We start from the raw sequence: 20,426 nt of genomic DNA, 5'->3' as shown, positions 1-20,426 counted from the left end.
AGTGAAATAATAACACTAATAACATAGACACATACAGTGAAATAATAACACTAATAGACATATACAGTGAAATAATAACACTAATAGACACATAGAAATAATAACACTAATAGAACACACAGTGAAATAGGAATACTAATAGACACACAGTGAAATAATAACACTAATAGACAAGACTGTAACTACCAATTGAATACCATCAAATACAGTGAAATAATAACACTAATAGACCATACAGTGAAATAATAACACTAATAGACATTGAAATAGTGAAATAATAACACTAATAGACACATACAGTGAAATAATAACACTAATAGAACAACTGATACAGTGAAATAATAAACTAATAAAAAAGACACATACAGTGAAATAATAACACTAATAGACCTATACAGTGAAATAATAACACTAATAGTGAAATAATAACACTAATAGACCTATACAGTGAAATAATAACACTAATAGACACATACAGTGAAATAATAACACTAATAGACACATACAGTGAAATAATAACACTAATAGAACAAATACAGTGAAATAATAACACTAATAGACCATACAGTGAAATAATAACACTAATAGACATATACAGTGAAATAATAACACTAATAGACACATACAGTGAAATAATAACACTAATAGAACAAATACAGTGAAATAATAATATACACTAATAATAGACACATAACACTAATGAAATGAAATAACACTAATAGATACAGTGAAATAATAACACTAATAGACATATACAGTGAAATAATAACACTAATAGACCTATACAGTGAAATAATAACACTAATAGACATATACAGTGAAATAATAACACTAATAGAACAAATACAGTGAAATAATAACACTAACAGACACATACAGTGAAATAATAACACTAATAGAACAAATACAGTGAAATAATAACACTAACAGACACATACAGTGAAATAATAACACTAATAGAACAAATACAGTGAAATAATAACACTAATAGACATATATAGTGAAATGTCCCTTTAATTGTTGATAACATCAGGTTATTCCATTATGGAAGTAAAAACTCTAAAGGACAATAGTGTACACGACAGTAGTGGCTGTAGGATGCAATTACTTAACGTTGTTCGTTGTGGTTTTAATATCTATGATTTCCCAGCTATGTTTACGTGAACCTGACTAGCTGAGCCGTGCACTACCGGTATGCAACATTGAAGGAAGAAAAATTGGCCACAAATGCATAGCTGCTCTAGGTTGACCCACTACTGTGAAAATTAAGACCTTGCTAGATTATTTTTCAAATAATATTTATGACATGTATATAGTTTACTTTACATACACACACATACAGTGGGGCAAAAAAGTATTTAGTCAGCCACCAATTGTGCCAGTTCTCCAACTTAAAAAGATGAGAGAGGCCTGTAATTTTCATCATAGGTACACTTCAACTATGACAGACAAAATGAGAAAAGAAATCCAGAAAATCACATTGTAGGATTTTTAATGAATTTATTTGCAAATTATGGTGGAAAAAAGTATTTGGTCACCTACAAACAAGCAAGATTTCTGTCTCTCACAGACCTGTAACTTCTTCTTTAAGAGGCTCCTCTGTCCTCCACTCGTTACCTGTATTAATGGCACCTGTTTGAACTTGTTATCAGTATAAAAGACACCTGTCCACAACCTCAAACAGTCACTGTCATAGTTGAAGTGTACCTATGATGAAATTTACAGGCCTCTCTCATCTTTTTAAGTGGGAGAACTTGCACAATTGGTGGCTGACTAAATACTTTTTTGCCCCACTGTACATATGAAGATGGAATTGTGGTTTACACTAATCTGAGTAACGAAACAACACCAGTAAAATATAAATTCAGTTTTTTTTCTGCAAGTTTGAAATTTAATGAACATAAACAAGTACATAAGCTGCTATTTCCATAATTTGTCAAAAGCCCCCCCCCAAAAAAAAGCTCCAGTAATTGGCAAAATAAAGAAAAAGCCATAAAAACTCAAATAAATAAAATATTTGGCCTCCTTGTTGTGGTAATATTAACAATATATTCCATATGTATTGTAATATATTACCATTAATCCACATGTCTATAAGGCACCAAACGCTAAATAGCATAATCATAGAATACCTTTTATTCACTATAATTGTGCAGAAAATACAAAGACATTCAGATCAACAGAAACACTCCACAAAGTGGATCAAAGGAAATATACTGCCGACCATTATATTGTGTTGTTTATTGGTCTCCATTCAACTGATTTAGGTTCCCTGTCATAATGGGGAAACTGTAGATTTCTGTCAAACTTTTGAGTTCCTTCTGAATTGACAGTCATGAGCTGTCATCACTTGGTGTTCTCGATTATGCCTCCAGTTCAACAATATGCTCCTCCTTCTTTCATGAGATTCAAGATACTGTGTTACCCTAGCTAAAATACAAAACGCGATCATGAATTTAAATTAATAATGAATGGATTAGACATCAAATTATAATCCCATCATTCACAAATACTAACTATCTTTTCAGTACCATTTATCATCCATTAACACAACATGCATATTTAAAACAAATCTGAAATATTTGACAATGTTTGGTATATGAATGTGTTTCAAGTGTAAATATAGATGTAACATCCATTCTCAACACTGTTGTTAGCATGATATAACATATGTGCTATCACAAAATCAACATCCACCAGGATCACATTACTGTTCCAAGACAGATGTTGCAAAAATATGAATATGAAATCAAATGAAATAGTGTGATTTGGTCACTGAATGATGCAATAATACAACATGTTGCTCATTTGCCTTCACTGTCTTCTATGTTTGGGGTGGCAGGTAGCCTAGGGGTTAAGAGCAGGTAGCCTACTGGTTAAGAGCAGTTAGCCTAGAGGTTAAGAGCAGGTAGCCTAGCGGTGGGGTGGCAGGTTGCCTAGCAGTAAAAAGAAGGTAGCCTAGCGGTTAAGAGCAGGTAGCCTAGCAGTTAACAGCATGTAGCCTAGCGGTTAAGAGCAGGTTGACTAGCGGTTAAGAGCAGGTAGGCTAGTGGTTAAGAGCAGGTAGGCTAGCAGTTAAGAGCAGGTAGCCTATTGGTTAAGAGCAGGTAGCCTAGAGGTTAAGAGCAGGTAGCCTAGAGGTTAAGAGCAAGTAGCCTAGCAGTTAAGAGCGAGTAGCCTAGCGGTTCAGACAAGGTAGCCTAGCGGTTAAGAGCAGGTAGCCTAGCGGTTAATAGCAGGTAGCCTAGCGGTTAACAGCAGGTAACCTAGTGGATAAGAGCACTGAGCCTTGCAATTAAGAGAAGGTAGCCTAGCGCTTAAGAGTAGATAGCCTGAAGGTTTAGAGAAGGTAGCCTAGCTGTAAATCAGCAGGTAGCCTAGCGGATATGAGCAGGTAGCCTAGCATTTACGAGCAGGTAGTCTAGGGGTTAAGAGCAAGAAGCCTAGCATTTAAGAGCCGGTATCCTAGTGGTTAAGAGCAGGTAGCCTAGCGGTTAAGAGCAGGTAGCCTAGTGGTTTAAACCAGGTAGCCTAGCGGTTAAGAGCAGGTAGCCTAGGGGTTAAGAGCAGGTAGCCTAGCGGTTAAGAGCAGGTAGCCTAGGGGTTAAGAGCAGAGAGCCTAGCGGTTAAGAGCAGGTAGCCTAGTGGTTTAAACCAGGTAGCCTAGCGGTTAAGAGCAGGTAGCCTAGCGGTGGGCCGGCAGGTAGCCTAGGGGTTAAGAGCAGGTAGCCTACTGGTTAAGAGCAGGTAGCCTAATGGTTAAGAGCAGGTAGCCTAATGGTTAAGAGCAGGTAGCCTAGAGGTTAAGAGCAGGTAGCCTAGCGGTGGGGTGGCAGGTTGCCTAGCAGTAAAAAGAAGGTAGCCTAGCGGTTAAGAGCAGGTAGCCTAGCGGTTAACAGTAGGTAGCCTAGTGGATAAGAGCAGGTAGACTAGCAGTTAAGAGCAGGTAGCCTAGTGGTGGGGCGGCAGGTTGCCTAGAGGTTAAGAGCAGGTAGCCTAGCGGTTAAGAGTCGGTAGCCTAGCGGATAAGAGCAGTTAGCCAAGCGGTTAAGAGTAGGTAGCCTAGCGGCGGGGCGGCAGGTAGCCTAGCAGTTAAGAGTGTTGGGCCAGTAACCGAAAAGTCGCTGATTTGAATTACCTGAGCCAACTGGGTGAATAATCTGTTGACGTGCCCTTGAGCAAGGCACTGGATTGTAACTGCTCCTGTAAATCACTCTAGATTAGAGCGTCTGCTAAATTATGTAAAAAAATGTATTTACCTATATTTGTTACAATAACGTCAAATATATTTAAACTGTAAAATCATTAGTGATGAAAAAAAAATGCATAAAAAAAATATGACTGCCTGTGATTTACAGTAATTTTTGATCAGATTGGTTGGTGTCCAGTATGACCTATATCAATGTTCAGAGTGGTTGGTGTCCAGTATGACTAATATCAATGTCTACTTTAAACCATCATAATTTCATAATAAATATTATATAATTTACAGTGAACACAAGGGATAGTATCTGAGCTCTGATTGGTCTTTAAAAGCACAGCTGAGATCTGATTGGTCTTTAAAAGCACAGAAATATATAGACAAGCAGCAAACACTAATGCTTAGTATGTATAGACATCCCCCCCCTAAACAAAAGGAACAGTTTTAAAATGTTCTTTAATTGGGGCTCCGATTATACATCCACATCTACCCATAGTTTTAATCAAAGTATAAAGATCAATCTGACATGTGTTAATACTAAATAGCTTTTTAAATCCATGTTATTCTATTTAAACTGGTTGTGAGTGGTAAGTGTGCAGAACTTATGAATTTATCAAATGTATCTATTCTTGACTGGAGTCTAAGTCTTTTGCTATTGTAAACCAGTAGACCCCCCTATAAAAGGAGAAGAAACCAATATATACATTTCCTGGTATGATATGTGAAAGAAACGGATCTACTTCCTAACTTAACACAGCATACGTTTCTGCTCATGTTTTGATGACGTCTCGTTGAAAGCTCTTAACACACTTCAATTCAAATCGGCTCTTTTGGGCGATGCACCATTTAAAGGCAATGTTACCACGGTCGAGGAGATGGCCTTCTAAGTAAACACGGCAGATGTCGGCTCAATGGTAAATTCCCTTTAACGGTACACTGTGCAGAAAATCGCTCTGTCATTTCCTAGTTGCTAAATTTCTAATAGTGTGCTTAGTTTCCGTTCATGTAACAAAACATAGGAAGTATAGTGTAGATAATATATTGTAAAATATATTTTCGATAACCAAAAATATTGTATTTTCAGCTGTTTCAACCTGGTGTACAAAACCGAAAGTAAAAGACGCTAAAACGTAATTTAAGAACGGGAAGCATAGAAATAACACACACAGAACCAATCTACCACTTCTTAGAGTGGCTTTCAATGAGAAAGACAGATCTAGTACACCCAGAACTCCCTGCAGGCCTGATAGAATCCTGGGCCTAATGTGTTTATTCCACTCAACGTATTGCTGTTGTCCTTCAGTCGACACGGAATGGTAACCGACAGATCACACCACCGTCGCAAAATACAACTATTCTACAACTATTCTTTTGTTTTATTTTAAAATAATCAAGTGTGGGGGGGGGGCTTTTTAGTTTATCAGATTATGACTCAGTTGTTAGAACAAATGTATGACATTAAGAAAAATGAAGTGCATATTAACACCTTCAGTATACATAAAGTACATTGTATTTTGAAAAGATACAACTCTTTTACAGTAAATAAGGTCAGATAGATGGGACCTTTTTGCTAGACAGGACGGGAACAATAATCGTTATTTTTGCTGAAAAGGTCCCACATCTACGAGCAAGAAGTCTCAAAATATTCACCAAAGAGTTTTACCGTTTTTTTAAATGTTCTCTCTCTATATAAAAAAAAAAAAAAACGAAGTCGTCCCAATCAGTCAAACAGAGACGTACAGTGTCTTCAGAAAAACAGGATTCTTCATAGTATTTATAAACTTAGCAAAATGTGTTCTTCCCGAAAGAGTTTTGCTGTGTTCCAGTTGTAAATATGTGTTGTTGATTTCATCAAGGTTTCCTTGAAGATTTCAAACTTTTGCTAAGTTGTTGGTGTGTTCTCTACATTGGTCGGAAATACACACGTGTTACGACGGGCTTCAGCAGCTCAAAAAATGCAACTTTGAGCCGGGAGTTGGCGGCAGCAGAATTACGGGAAGGATATTTCCATTTTAGCGAGGTTCATCCCGTGGCAGTCTGATTGCCGATGACTCGTAGGATCTCTCGATGGATGCCAGCGTCTTGTGTGTTGATGCTCGTATCTCCCACCTGACCATCTTCATAGCTGGATCAGAAGAAACACACAATAATATCACTCCTACCAACCCTGTGATCAGAACATATTCACAGTTGGCACTCCAGCTTTTCAACTGAGATAAAGGTTGAAATGTTCACTTGTAATATCAGATATATTATTGAGATGTAAAACCTCTCTTTGGGTTTGTCGAAAGGAAATATAGAAAGTCTGCTTTGATAAATTTAACACCACTGTCTGTATGAACACGGTCGTGTTTTTACTACTTACACGAAGAAGAAGTGTGTACAGCTGTGGTCGTATACTTACACGAAGAAGAAGCGTGTACAGCCCTGGTCGTATACTTACACGAAGAAGAAGCATGTACAGCTGTGGTCGTATACTTACACGAAGAAGAAGCATGTACAGCTGTGGTCGTATACTTACACGAAGAAGAAGCATGTACAGCCGTGGTCGTATACTTACACGAAGAAGAAGCATGTACAGCCGTGGTCGTATACTTACACAAAGAAGAAGCATGTACAGCCCTGGTCGTATACTTACACGAAGAAGAAGCATGTACAGCTGTGGTCGTATACTTACACAAAGAAGAAGCATGTACAGCCCTGGTCGTATACTTACACGAAGAAGAAGCATGTACAGCTGTGGTCGTATACTTACACAAAGAAGAAGCATGTACAGCTGTGGTCGTATACTTACACGAAGAAGAAGCATGTACAGCTGTGGTCGTATACTTACACGAAGAAGAAGCATGTACAGCCCTGGTCGTATACTTACACGAAGAAGAAGCATGTACAGCCCTGGTCGTATACTTACACGAAGAAGAAGCATGTACAGCCCTGGTCGTATACTTACACGAAGAAGAAGCATGTACAGCCCTGGTCGTATACTTACACGAAGAAGAAGCATGTACAGCCCTGGTCGTATACTTACACGAAGAAGAAGCATGTACAGCCCTGGTCGTGTACTTACACGAAGAAGAAGCGTGTACAGCTGTGGTCAAAAGTGATTACAGCCACAGATTCAACAGCCACAAAAGAAGAAGTCAGATTCAACAGTGATTACAGCCACGTGGTCGGTGTTTGGGCCACAAAGTCAGATTCAACAGCCCAGATGTCTCCATGTTTGTGCAGGTCAGGGGACGTGATGACTGAAAGAGACACAGAAGGACACAAACATATATATTTACATTTAGTTCACATATAATGTCATCAGTTAATACATCTCCATTGTTGTTCTTTGGTTGCTTCAGCCCAGCTTCCCCAGCCACAGAGTCAGATTCAACAGCCACAAAGTCAGATTCAACAGCCACAAAGTCAGATTCCCCAGCCACAAAGTCAGATTCCCCAGCCACAAAGTCAGATTCCACAGCCACAAAGTCAGATTCCACAGCCACAAAGTCAGATTCCACAGCCACAAAGTCAGATTCCACAGCCACAAAGTCAGATTCCACAGCCACAAAGTCAGATTCCACAGCCACAAAGTCAGATTCCCCAGCCACAAAGTCAGATTCCCCAGCCACAAAGTCAGATTCCACAGCCACAAAGTCAGATTCCACAGCCACAAAGTCAGATTCCACAGCCACAAAGTCAGATTCCACAGCCACAAAGTCAGATTCCACAGCCACAAAGTCAGATTCCACAGCCACAAAGTCAGATTCCCCAGCCACAAAGAGATTCCCCAGCCACAAAGTCAGATTCCCCAGCCACAAAGTCAGATTCCCCAGCCACAAAGTCAGATTCCCCAGCCACAAAGTCAGATTCCACAGCCACAAAGTCAGACTCCACAGCCACAAAGTCAGACTCCCCAGCCACAAAGTCAGATTCCACAGCCACAAAGTCAGATTCCACAGCCACAAAGTCAGATTCCACAGCCACAAAGTCAGATTCCACAGCCACAAAGTCAGATTCCCCAGCCACAAAGTCAGATTCCCCAGCCACAAAGTCAGATTCCCCAGCCACAAAGTCAGATTCAGCCACAAAGTCAGATTCCCCAGCCACAAAGTCAGATTCAACAGCCACAAAGTCAGATTCCCCAGCCACAAAGTCAGATTCCAAAGTCAGCCACAAAGTCAGATTCCACAGCCACAAAGTCAGATTCCACAGCCACAAAGTCAGATTCCACAGCCACAAAGTCAGATTCCTCAGCCACAAAGTCAGATTCCCCAGCCACAAAGTCAGATTCCCCAGCCACAAAGTCAGATTCCCCAGCCACAAAGTCAGATTCAACAGCCACAAAGTCAGATTCAACAGCCACAAAGTCAGATTCCACAGCCACAAAGTCAGATTCCACAGCCACAAAGTCAGATTCCACAGCCACAAAGTCAGATTCCCCAGCCACAAAGTCAGATTCCCCAGCCACAAAGTCAGATTCCCCAGCCACAAAGTCAGATTCCCCAGCCACAAAGTCAGATTCCCCAGCCACAAAGATTCAGATTCCCCAGCCACAAAGTCAGATTCCCCAGCCACAAAGTCAGATTCCTCAGCCACAAAGTCAGATTCCACAGCCACAAAGTCAGCCACAAAGTCAGATTCCCCAGCCACAAAGTCAGATTCCACAGCCACAAAGTCAGATTCCCCAGCCACAAAGTCAGATTCCACAGCCACAAAGTCAGATTCCCCAGCCACAAAGTCAGATTCCCCAGCCACAAAGTCAGATTCCCCAGCCACAAAGTCAGATTCCTCAGCCACAAAGTCAGATTCCACAGCCACAAAGTCAGATTCCCCAGCCACAAAGTCAGATTCCCCAGCCACAAAGTCAGATTCCACAGCCACAAAGTCAGATTCCACAGCCACAAAGTCAGATTCCACAGCCACAAAGTCAGATTCCCCAGCCACAAAGTCAGATTCCCCAGCCACAAAGTCAGATTCCCCAGCCACAAAGTCAGATTCAACAGCCACAAAGTCAGATTCCACAGCCACAAAGTCAGATTCAGCCACAGCCAGATTCCAAGCCACAAAGTCAGATTCCCCAGCCACAAAGTCAGATTCCCCAGCCACAAAGTCAGATTTCAGATTCCCAGCCACAAAGATTCAGATTCCCCAGCCACAAAGTCAGATTCCCCAGCCACAAAGTCAGATTCCCCAGCCACAAAGTCAGATTCCACAGCCACAAAGTCAGATTCCACAGCCACAAAGTCAGATTCCACAGCCACAAAGTCAGATTCCACAGCCACAAAGTCAGATTCCACAGCCACAAAGTCAGATTCCACAGCCACAACGTCAGATTCCACAGCCACAAAGTCAGATTCCACAGCCACAAAGTCAGATTCCACAGCCACAAAGTCAGATTCCCCAGCCACAAAGTCAGATTCCACAGCCACAAAGTCAGATTCCACAGCCACAAAGTCAGATTCCACAGCCACAAAGTCAAAATTGGCACCCATTGCTTTTTGATCTTCCTTTCAGGTTGTCAAATCAAATCAAATTGCATTTGTCACATGTGAAATGCTTACTTTTACAAGCCCTTAACCAACAATGCAGTTTTAAGAAAAATATTTACTAAATAAACCAAAGTAAAAAAAAATGTATAAAAGAGCAACAATAAAATAACAATAATGAGGCTATATACAGGGGGTACCGGTACCGAGTCAATGTGTGGGGGTACAGGTTAGTCAAGGTAAGCGAGGTAATATGTACATGGAGGTAGCGGTAAGTGACTATGCATAGATAATTAATAGTGAGTAGCAGCAGCACAAAATGGGGGGGGACGAACAATGCAAATAGTCCGGGTAGCCATTTGATTAGCTGTTCAGCAGTCTTAGAAGCTGTTAAGACGCCTTTTGTTAAGACGCCTTTTAAGAAGCCTCTTGGACCTAAACTTGGTGCTCCAGTACCGCTTGCCGTGCGGTAACAGAGAGAACAGTCTATGACTACAGTGGCTGGAGTCTTTGGCAATTTTTAGGGCCTTCCTCTGACACCGCCTGTTATAGAGGTCCTGGATGGCAGGAAGCTTGGCCCCAGAGATGTACTGGGCCATATGCACTACCCTCTGTAGTGCCTTGCGGTCGGAGCAGTTGCAACCAGTTGCAACCAGTCAGGATTCTCTAGATGGTGCAGCTGAGGACTCATGCCAAATCTTTTCAGTCTCCTGAGAGGGAATAGGCATTGTTGTGCCCTCTTCAAAACTGTCTTGGCGTGGTTGGACAACGTCAGTTTGTTTGTGATGTGGACACCAAGGAACTTGAAGCCCTCCTTTTCAAGTAGTCCAAGATCATATCCTTTGTCTTGTTGAAGGAGAGGTTGTTGTCCTGGCACCACACTGCCAGGTCTCTGACCTTCTCCCGATAGGCTGTCTCATCGTTGTCGTGATCAGGCCTACCACCATTGTGTCATCTGCAAACTTAATGACGGTGTTGGAGTCGTGCGCGGCCAGTCAGTCATGGGTGAACAGGGAGTACAGAAGGGAACTAAGCACGCACCCCTGAAGGGCCCCCGTGTTGAGGATCAACGTGGCGGATGTGTTGTAACCTACCCTTACCGGCCCATCAGGACGTCCAGGATACAGATGCAGAGGAAGGTGTTTAGTCCCAGGATCCTTAGATTAGTGATGAGCTTTGAGGGCATTACGGTGTTGAATGCTGAGCTGTAGCCAATGAATAGCATTCTCACATAGGTGTTCCTTCTGTCCAGGTGGGAAAGGGCAGTGTGGAGTGCAATAGAGATTACGTCATCTGTGGATCGGTTGGGGCGGTATGCAAATTGGAGTGGGTCTAGGATTTCTGGGATAATGGTATTGATGTGAGCCATTACCAGCCTTTCAAAGCTCTTCATGAATACAGACGTGAATGCTACAGGTCAGTCGTCATTTAGGCAGGTTACCTTAGTGTTCTTGAGCACAGGGACTATGGTGGTCTGCTTGAAACATGTAGGTTATTACAGACTCAGACAAGGAGAGGTTGAAAATATCAGTGAAGACATTTGCCAGTTGGTCAGTGCATGCTCAGAGTACACATCCTGGTAATCCGTCTGGCCCTGCGGCTTTGTGAATGTTGACCTCACAAAAGGTCATACTCACATCGGTTACGGAGAGCGTGATACACAGTCGTCCAGAACAGCTGGTACTCTCATTCATGCTTCAGTGTTGCTTGCCTCGACGCACACATAGAAATAATTTAGCTGGTCTGGTAGGCTCGTGTCACTGGGCAGCTCGTGGATGGGCTTCCCTTGGTAGTCTGTAATCTTCGTCCTGTACTATCGCTTTGCCTGTTTGATGGTTCGTCGGAGGGCATAGCGGGATTTCTTATAAGTGTCAGGGTTAAAGTCCCGTTCAATGAAAGCGGCATCTCTAGCCTTTAGCTCGGTGCCGATGTTGCCTGTAATCCATGGGTTCTGGTTGGGGTATGTACGTATGGTCACTGTGGGGACGACATCATCGATGCATTTATTGATGAAACCAATGACTGATGTGGTATACTCCTCAATGCCATCAGATGAAATCCCGGAACATTTTCCAGCCTGTGCTAGCAAAAACAGTCCTGTAGCATAGCATCTGCATCATCTGACTACTTCTGTATTAGGCGAGTCACTGGTACTTCCTGCTTTAGTATTTGCTTGTAAAGCAAAAATCAGGAGGATAGAATTATGGTCAGATTTCCCAAATGGAGGGCGAGGGAGAGCTTCGAATGCGTCTCTGTGGGTAGAGTAAAGGTGGTCTAGAGTTTTTTTCCCTCTGGTTGCACATGTAACATGCTGGTAGAAATTAGGTAAAACGGATTTAAGTTTGCCTGCATTAAAGTCCCCGGCCACTAGGAGCACCACTTCTGGATGAGTATTTTCTTGTTTGCTTATGGTGGAATACAGCTCAATGAGTGAGGTCTTAGTATCAGCATCGGTTTGTGGTGGTAAATAGACAGCTATGAAAAATATAGATGAAAACTCTCTTGGTAAATAGTGTAGTCTACAGCTTATCATGTGATACTCTACCTCAGCCAAGCAAAACCTTGAGACTTCCTTAATATTACATTTTGTGCCACCAGCTGTTATTTACAAATAGACACAGACCACCACCCCTTGTCTTACCGGAGGCAGCTGTTCTATCTTTCTGATTCATGGACAACCCAGCCAACTGTATGTTATCCTTGTTGCCGTTCAGCCACGACTCAGTGAAACATTAAGATATTACAGTTTTTAATGTCCCGTTGGTAGCATAGTCTTGAACGGAGCTCATCCAGTTTATTCTCCAATGATTGCACGTTGGCCAATAGGATAGATGGTAGAGGTGGGTTACCCACTCACCGACGATATTCTCACAAGGCACCCGTATCTGCGTCCCCTGTCTCGGCATCAGTTCTTAATGCGTATGACAGGGATTTGGGCCTGGTCCAGTGTCAGCAGTAAGTCATTCGTGTCCGACTCGTTAAAGAAAAAAGTTTGAGTTGTGTAATCGCTGTTCTAATATCCAGAAGCTCATTTCGGTGATAAGAGATGATGGCAGACACATTATGTACAAAAATAAGTTACAAACAATGCACGAAATAGCAGAATTGATTAGGAGCCCTTTAAAACGGCAGCCATCTTCTCCGGCGCCATTCTCATAGGAGTATAGAAGTTGGTGACGACCCCAGCCCAGAGCACATACGTACCTTCACATAAGGCTATGCACTTTAGGTTCCGACTTTGCAAAAACTGGGGCTGCTGTCCTTTCTTTGTTGACTGCAAAAGGACACAACTCTAGTGAATAAAAATGTTAATTTTCCCCAAAATATTCCATTTGACCCCCTGTTTCATCAACACCTTGCAAAAGTGTAAATGTCCTCATGCTAACCTGCAAATGTAAGTTGGTCTTGTTTGTCGCAGTTTGGTCCTTTGAAGCAACCTTCTGTTGCTTTTTGTTCATCCCTGAATGGAGAGAAAGATCAATGTTAGAAATGATCATGAAATATTTTGTCTATTTAAACAACAATTACATTTTAAATAGATGGAATGGTAATTCATCTAAAACAACTATTACATTTTAAATAGACAGAATGGTAATTCATCTAAAACAACTATTACATTTTAAATAGACGGAATGATAATTCATCTAAAACAACTATTACATTTTAAATAGACCATCTAAAACAACTATTACATTTTAAATGGGTAATTCATCTAAAACAGGCAGCAGATTCATCTAAAACAACTTATTAAATAGAGAATGGTAATTTTTGACCTCCACAATGGGTGCAGGCAGCAGACCTCCTTATTGATAGAGTTTTTGATATTTCACATCTTAAAATAGGGCTAATTATTGTTCGATCTCTCACTTCCAAGGCACTTATAGTCAATTAACTAATCACTGATCATAATCTTGATGTGATTGGCCTTACTGAAACATTATATTACTGTGTTAAATGAGGCCTCTCCTCCTGGTTACACTAGTGACCATATCCCCCGCGCCTCCTGCAAAGATGGAGGTGTTGCTAACATTTACATTAGCAAATTTTTAAATTTTGACCCCAAGAAAATGACTGTGTTTTCATCTTTTGAGCTTCTAGTCATGAAATCTATGCAGCCTACTCAGTCACTTTTTATAGCTACTGGGCCGTATACATCGTTCCTCACTGAGTTCCCTGAATTCCTATCGGACCTTGTAGTCATGGCAGATAACATTCACATTTTTGGTGACTTCAATATTCACATGGAAAAGTCCACAGACCCACTCCAAAAGGCTTTTGGAGCCATCATCGACTCATTGGGTTTTGTCCAACATGTCTCCGGACCTACTCACTGCCACAGTCATACTCTGGACCTAGTGTTGTCCCGTGGAATAAATGTTGTGGATCTTAATGTTTTTCCTCATAATCCTGGACTATCGGACCACCGTTTTATTACGTTTGCAATCGCAACAAAATAATCTGGTCAGACCCCAACCAAGGATCATCAAAAGCGGTGCTATAAATTCTCGGACAACCCAAAGATTCCTAGATGCCCTTCCAGACTCCCTCCTCCTACCCAAGGACGTTGGAGTACAACAATCAGTTAACCACCTAACTGAGGAACTCAATTCAACCTTGAGAGTAATACCCTAGATGCAGTCGCACCCATAAAAATAAAAAAACATTTGTCACAAGAAACTAGCTCCCTGGTATACAGAAAACACCCGAACCCTGAAGCAAGCTCCCAGAAAATTGGAACGGAAATGGCGCTCCACTAAACTGGATGTCTTCCGACTAGCTTGGAAAGGCAATATTGAAGACTGCGGCTCGATTATCCTATTTTTCCAACTTATTTGAGGAGAATAAGAACAATCCAAAATGTATTTTTGATACTGTCCCAGAGCTAACTAAAAATAAGCATTCCCCAAGAGAGGATGGCTTTCACTTCCACAGTGATGAATTCATGAACTTCTTTGAGGAAAAGACCATGATAAATAGAAAGCAAATTACGGACTAGTCTTTAAATCTGCGTATTCCTCCAAATATCATTTGTCCTGAGTCTGCACAACTCTGCCAGGACCTAACATCAATGGAGAGACTCAAGTTTTTTAATCTTTTAATTAGTACTATATCTATTGACACTTTCATGAAAATAGCCATGGCTTCTAAACCGGGTATCACCTTGTCCCAGACCAGCAGTTTTCGACTCTCTCTACTGCACCTGTTGTCTCGAACTCTGAATGATCAGCTATGAAAATCCAACTGACATTTACTCCTGAGGTGCTGACCTGTTGCACCCTCTACAACCACTGTGATTATTATTATTTGACCCTGCTGGTCATCTATGAACATTTGAACATCTTGGCCATGTTCTGTTATAATCTCCACCCGGCACAGCCAGAAGAGGATTGGCCACCCCTCATAGCCTGGTTCCTCTCTAGGTTTCTTCCTAGGTTTTTGCCTTTCTAGGGAGTTTTTCCTAGCCACCGTGCTTCTACACCTGCATTGCTTGCTGTTTGGGGTTTTAGGCTGGGTTTCTGTACAGCACTTTGAGATATCAGCTGATGTTAAAAAAAAAGGGCTTTATAAATACATTTAATTGAAATAGACAGCACGGTAATTCATCCAAAACAACCATTACATTTTAAAGAGACAGAACGGTAATGAATCAAAAAACAACCATTTGTTGTCCCTTCTCAAAGTTACCAAGAGAACGGGTCATTAACCCCTGACCTAATGCTGTTGCTCCATCCGAGACTTAGATACCTGAGTAACCAAAGGATATGCTTGACATTGGGCTGAGATAGATTCCACTCCCATAGATGGCGCCATGGAGCTGCAGACAGAGAGATACAATAACCAAAATGTTAGAGGCCTTTAAAGTGGAACTGACAGCGTCTTAGCAACAATAAATCTGATTAAAATCTATTCAAAAATACACCCAGGAAGAATATGATGCCTTTTTTTTTCTCTGAGAAGCGAGCACTTAAATATGGTGATTTTCAAACAATCATAGAATGTTTGGGAATGACACAGAGTAATGCATTTGTGAGAATTCTATAGCAATATAGAATGGGAAAGCGGCCTTGCGTTTGGACAATTAATAGACACTACAGGAAATCAAACCCAATAAAAAACATGTCAGTCTTGTCCGGGACCAGAAACAGACTGCTGCGCCATAGCCAATCAGAGCTACAGTAGGCCTTTATGCAAATAAGCCATTTAATACACTGGCCTGCCATCATTCACTATGAACTGGACTGTGTGTTTACAGGCAGTAGGGCCTGTCATCATTCACTATGAACTGGACTGTGTGTTTACAGACAGTAGGGCCTGTCATCATTCACTTTGAACTGGACTGTGTGTTTACAGACAGTAGGGCCTGTCATCATTCACTATGAACTTGACTGTGTGTTTACAGACAGTAGGGCCTGTCATCATTCACTATGAACTGGACTGTGTGTTTACAGGCAGTAGGGCCTGTCATCATTCACTATGAACTTGACTGTGTGTTTACAGACAGTAGGGCCTGTCATCATTCACTATGAACTTGACTGTGTGTTTACAGACAGTAGGGCCTGTCATCATTCACTATGAACTGGACTGTGTGTTTACAGGCAGTAGGGCCTGTCATCATTCACTATGAACTGGACTGTGTGTTTACAGGCAGTAGGGCCTGTCATCATTCACTATGAACTGGACTGTGTGTTTACAGGCAGTAGGGCCTGTCATCATTCACTATGAACTGGACTGTGTGTTTACAGGCAGTAGGGCCTGTCAGTCACTATGAACTGGACTGTGTGTTTACAGGCAGTAGGGCCTGTCATCATTCACTATGAACTGGACTGTGTGTTTACAGGCAGTAGGGCCTGCCATCATTCACTATGAACTGGACTGTGTTTACAGGCAGTAGGGCCTGTCATCATTCACTTTGAACTGGACTGTGTGTTTACAGGCAGTAGGGCCTGCCATCATTCACTATGAACTGGACTGTGTGTTTACAGGCAGTAGGGCCTGTCATCATTCACTTTGAGCTGGACTGTGTGTTTACAGGCAGTAGGGCCTGTCATCATTCACTATGAACTGTACTGTGTGTTTACAGGCAGTAGGGCCTGTCATCATTCACTATGAACTGGACTGTGTGTTTACAGACAGTAGGGCCTGTCATCATTCACTATGAACTGGACTGTGTGTTTACAGACAGTAGGGCCTGTCATCATTCACTCTGAACTGGACTGTGTGTTTACAGGCAGTAGGGCCTGTCATCATTCACTATGAACTGGACTGTGTGTTTACAGACAGTAGGGCCTGTCATCATTCACTCTGAACTGGACTGTGTGTTTACAGGCAGTAGGGCCTGTTATCATTCACTATGAACTGGACTGTGTGTTTACAGACAGTAGGGCCTGTCATCATTCACTATGAACTAGACTGTGTGTTTACAGACAGTAGGGCCTGTCATCATTCACTATGAACTGGACTGTGTGTTTACAGGCAGTAGGGCCTGTCATCATTCACTATGAACTGGACTGTGTGTTTACAGGCAGTAGGGCCTGTCATCATTCACTATGAACTGGACTGTGTGTTTACAGGCACTATGAACTGGACTGTGTGTTTACAGGAAGTAGGGCCTGTCATCATTCACTATGAACTGGACTGTGTGTTTACAGGCAGTAGGGCCTGCCATCATTCACTATGAACTGGACCCTGTGTTTACAGGCAGTAGGGCCTGTCATCATTCACTATGAACTGGACTGTGTGTTTACAGGCAGTAGGGCCTGTCATCATTCACTATGAACTGGACTGTGTGTTTACAGGCAGTAGGGCCTGTCATCATTCACTATGAACTGGACTGTGTGTTTACAGGCACTATGAACTGGACTGTGTGTTTACAGGAAGTAGGGCCTGTCATCATTCACTATGAACTGGACTGTGTGTTTACAGGCAGTAGGGCCTGCCATCATTCACTATGAACTGGACTGTGTGTTACAGCAGTAGGGCCTGCCATCATTCACTATGAACTGGACTGTGTGTTACAGCAGTAGGGCCTGCCATCATTCACTATGAACTGGACTGTGTGTTTACAGACAGTAGGGCCTGTCATCATTCACTATGAACTGGACTGTGTGTTACAGCAGTAGGGCCTGCCATCATTCACTATGAACTGGACTGTGTGTTTACAGACAGTAGGGCCTGTCATCATTCACTATGAACTGGACTGTGTGTTTACAGGCAGTAGGGCCTGTCATCATTCACTATGAACTGGACTGTGTGTTTACAGGCAGTAGGACCTGTCATCATTCACTATGAACTGGACTGTGTGTTTACAGGCAGTAGGGCCTGTCATCATTCACTATGAACTGGACTGTGTGTTTACAGGCAGTAGGGCCTGTCATCATTCACTATGAACTGGACTGTGTGTTTACAGGCAGTAGGACCTGTCATCATTCACTATGAACTGGACTGTGTGTTTACAGGCAGTAGGGCCTGTCATCATTCACTATGAACTGGACTGTGTGTTTACAGGCTAGGACCTGTCATCATTCACTATGAACTGGACTGTGTGTTTACAGGCAGTAGGACCTGTCATCATTCACTATGAACTGGACTGTGTGTTTACAGGCAGTAGGGCCTGTCATCATTCACTATGAACTGGACTGTGTGTTTACAGGCAGTAGGGCCTGCCATCATTCACTATGAACTGGACTGTGTGTTTACAGGCAGTAGGGCCTGCCATCATTCACTATGAACTGGACTGTGTGTTTACAGACACTATGAACTGGACTGTGTGTTACAGGCAGTAGGGCCTGCCATCATTCACTATGAACTGGACTGTGTGTTTACAGGCAGTAGGGCCTGTCATCATTCACTATGAACTGGACTGTGTGTTTACAGGCAGTAGGGTCTGCCATCATTCACTATGAACTGGACTGTGTGTTTACAGGCAGTAGGACCTGCCATCATTCACTATGAACTGGACTGTGTGTTTACAGACAGTAGGGCCTGTCATCATTCACTATGAACTGGACTGTGGGTTTACAGGCAGTAGGGCCTGCCATCATTCACTATGAACTGGACTGTGTGTTTACAGGCAGTAGGGCCTGCCATCATTCACTATGAACTGGACTGTGTGTTTACAGACACTATGAACTGGACTGTGTGTTACAGGCAGTAGGGCCTGCCATCATTCACTATGAACTGGACTGTGTGTTTACAGGCAGTAGGGCCTGTCATCATTCACTATGAACTGGACTGTGTGTTTACAGACAGTAGGGTCTGCCATCATTCACTATGAACTGGACTGTGTGTTTACAGGCAGTAGGGCCTGTCATCATTCACTATGAACTTGACTGTGTGTTTACAGACAGTAGGGCCTGTCATCATTCACTATGAACTTGACTGTGTGTTTACAGACAGTAGGGCCTGTCATCATTCACTATGAACTGGACTGTGTGTTTACAGGCAGTAGGGCCTGTCATCATTCACTATGAACTGGACTGTGTGTTTACAGGCAGTAGGGCCTGTCATCATTCACTATGAACTGGACTGTGTGTTTACAGGCAGTAGGGCCTGTCATCATTCACTATGAACTGGACTGTGTGTTTACAGGCAGTAGGGCCTGTCATCATTCACTATGAACTGGACTGTGTGTTTACAGGCAGTAGGGCCTGTCATCATTCACTATGAACTGGACTGTGTGTTTACAGGCAGTAGGGCCTGTCATCATTCACTATGAACTGGACTGTGTGTTTACAGGCAGTAGGGCCTGTCAGTCACTATGAACTGGACTGTGTGTTTACAGGCAGTAGGGCCTGTCATCATTCACTATGAACTGGACTGTGTGTTTACAGGCAGTAGGGCCTGTCATCATTCACTATGAACTGGACTGTGTGTTTACAGGCAGTAGGGCCTGTCATCATTCACTATGAACTGGACTGTGTGTTTACAGACAGTAGGGCCTGTCATCATTCACTTTGAACTGGACTGTGTGTTTACAGACAGTAGGGCCTGTCATCATTCACTATGAACTTGACTGTGTGTTTACAGACAGTAGGGCCTGTCATCATTCACTATGAACTGGACTGTGTGTTTACAGGCAGTAGGGCCTGTCATCATTCACTATGAACTTGACTGTGTGTTTACAGACAGTAGGGCCTGTCATCATTCACTATGAACTTGACTGTGTGTTTACAGACAGTAGGGCCTGTCATCATTCACTATGAACTGGACTGTGTGTTTACAGGCAGTAGGGCCTGTCATCATTCACTATGAACTGGACTGTGTGTTTACAGGCAGTAGGGCCTGTCATCATTCACTATGAACTGGACTGTGTGTTTACAGGCAGTAGGGCCTGTCATCATTCACTATGAACTGGACTGTGTGTTTACAGGCAGTAGGGCCTGTCATCATTCACTATGAACTGGACTGTGTGTTTACAGGCAGTAGGGCGTGTCAGTCACTATGAACTGGACTGTGTGTTTACAGGCAGTAGGGCCTGTCATCATTCACTATGAACTGGACTGTGTGTTTACAGGCAGTAGGGCCTGCCATCATTCACTATGAACTGGACTGTGTTTACAGGCAGTAGGGCCTGTCATCATTCACTTTGAACTGGACTGTGTGTTTACAGGCAGTAGGGCCTGCCATCATTCACTATGAACTGGACTGTGTGTTTACAGGCAGTAGGGCCTGTCATCATTCACTTTGAACTGGACTGTGTGTTTACAGGCAGTAGGGCCTGTCATCATTCACTATGAACTGTACTGTGTGTT

At 42.5% G+C, this 20,426-nt stretch overlaps 1 pseudogene; it reads right to left on the bottom strand.

Moving 5' to 3' along the window:
• Window positions 1-998: 998 nt before the first annotated feature.
• LOC115124620 (protein mono-ADP-ribosyltransferase PARP8-like) overlaps window positions 999-20,426 on the bottom strand; it is a 153,290-nt pseudogene continuing 133,862 nt past the window's right edge.

This window comes from Oncorhynchus nerka, linkage group LG27 (genome assembly GCF_034236695.1).
Source record: "Oncorhynchus nerka isolate Pitt River linkage group LG27, Oner_Uvic_2.0, whole genome shotgun sequence".
Taxonomy (NCBI): domain Eukaryota; kingdom Metazoa; phylum Chordata; class Actinopteri; order Salmoniformes; family Salmonidae; genus Oncorhynchus; species Oncorhynchus nerka.
The sequence above is the reverse complement of the archived record's forward strand: the minus strand, read 5'-3'. Positions and strand labels throughout refer to the sequence as shown.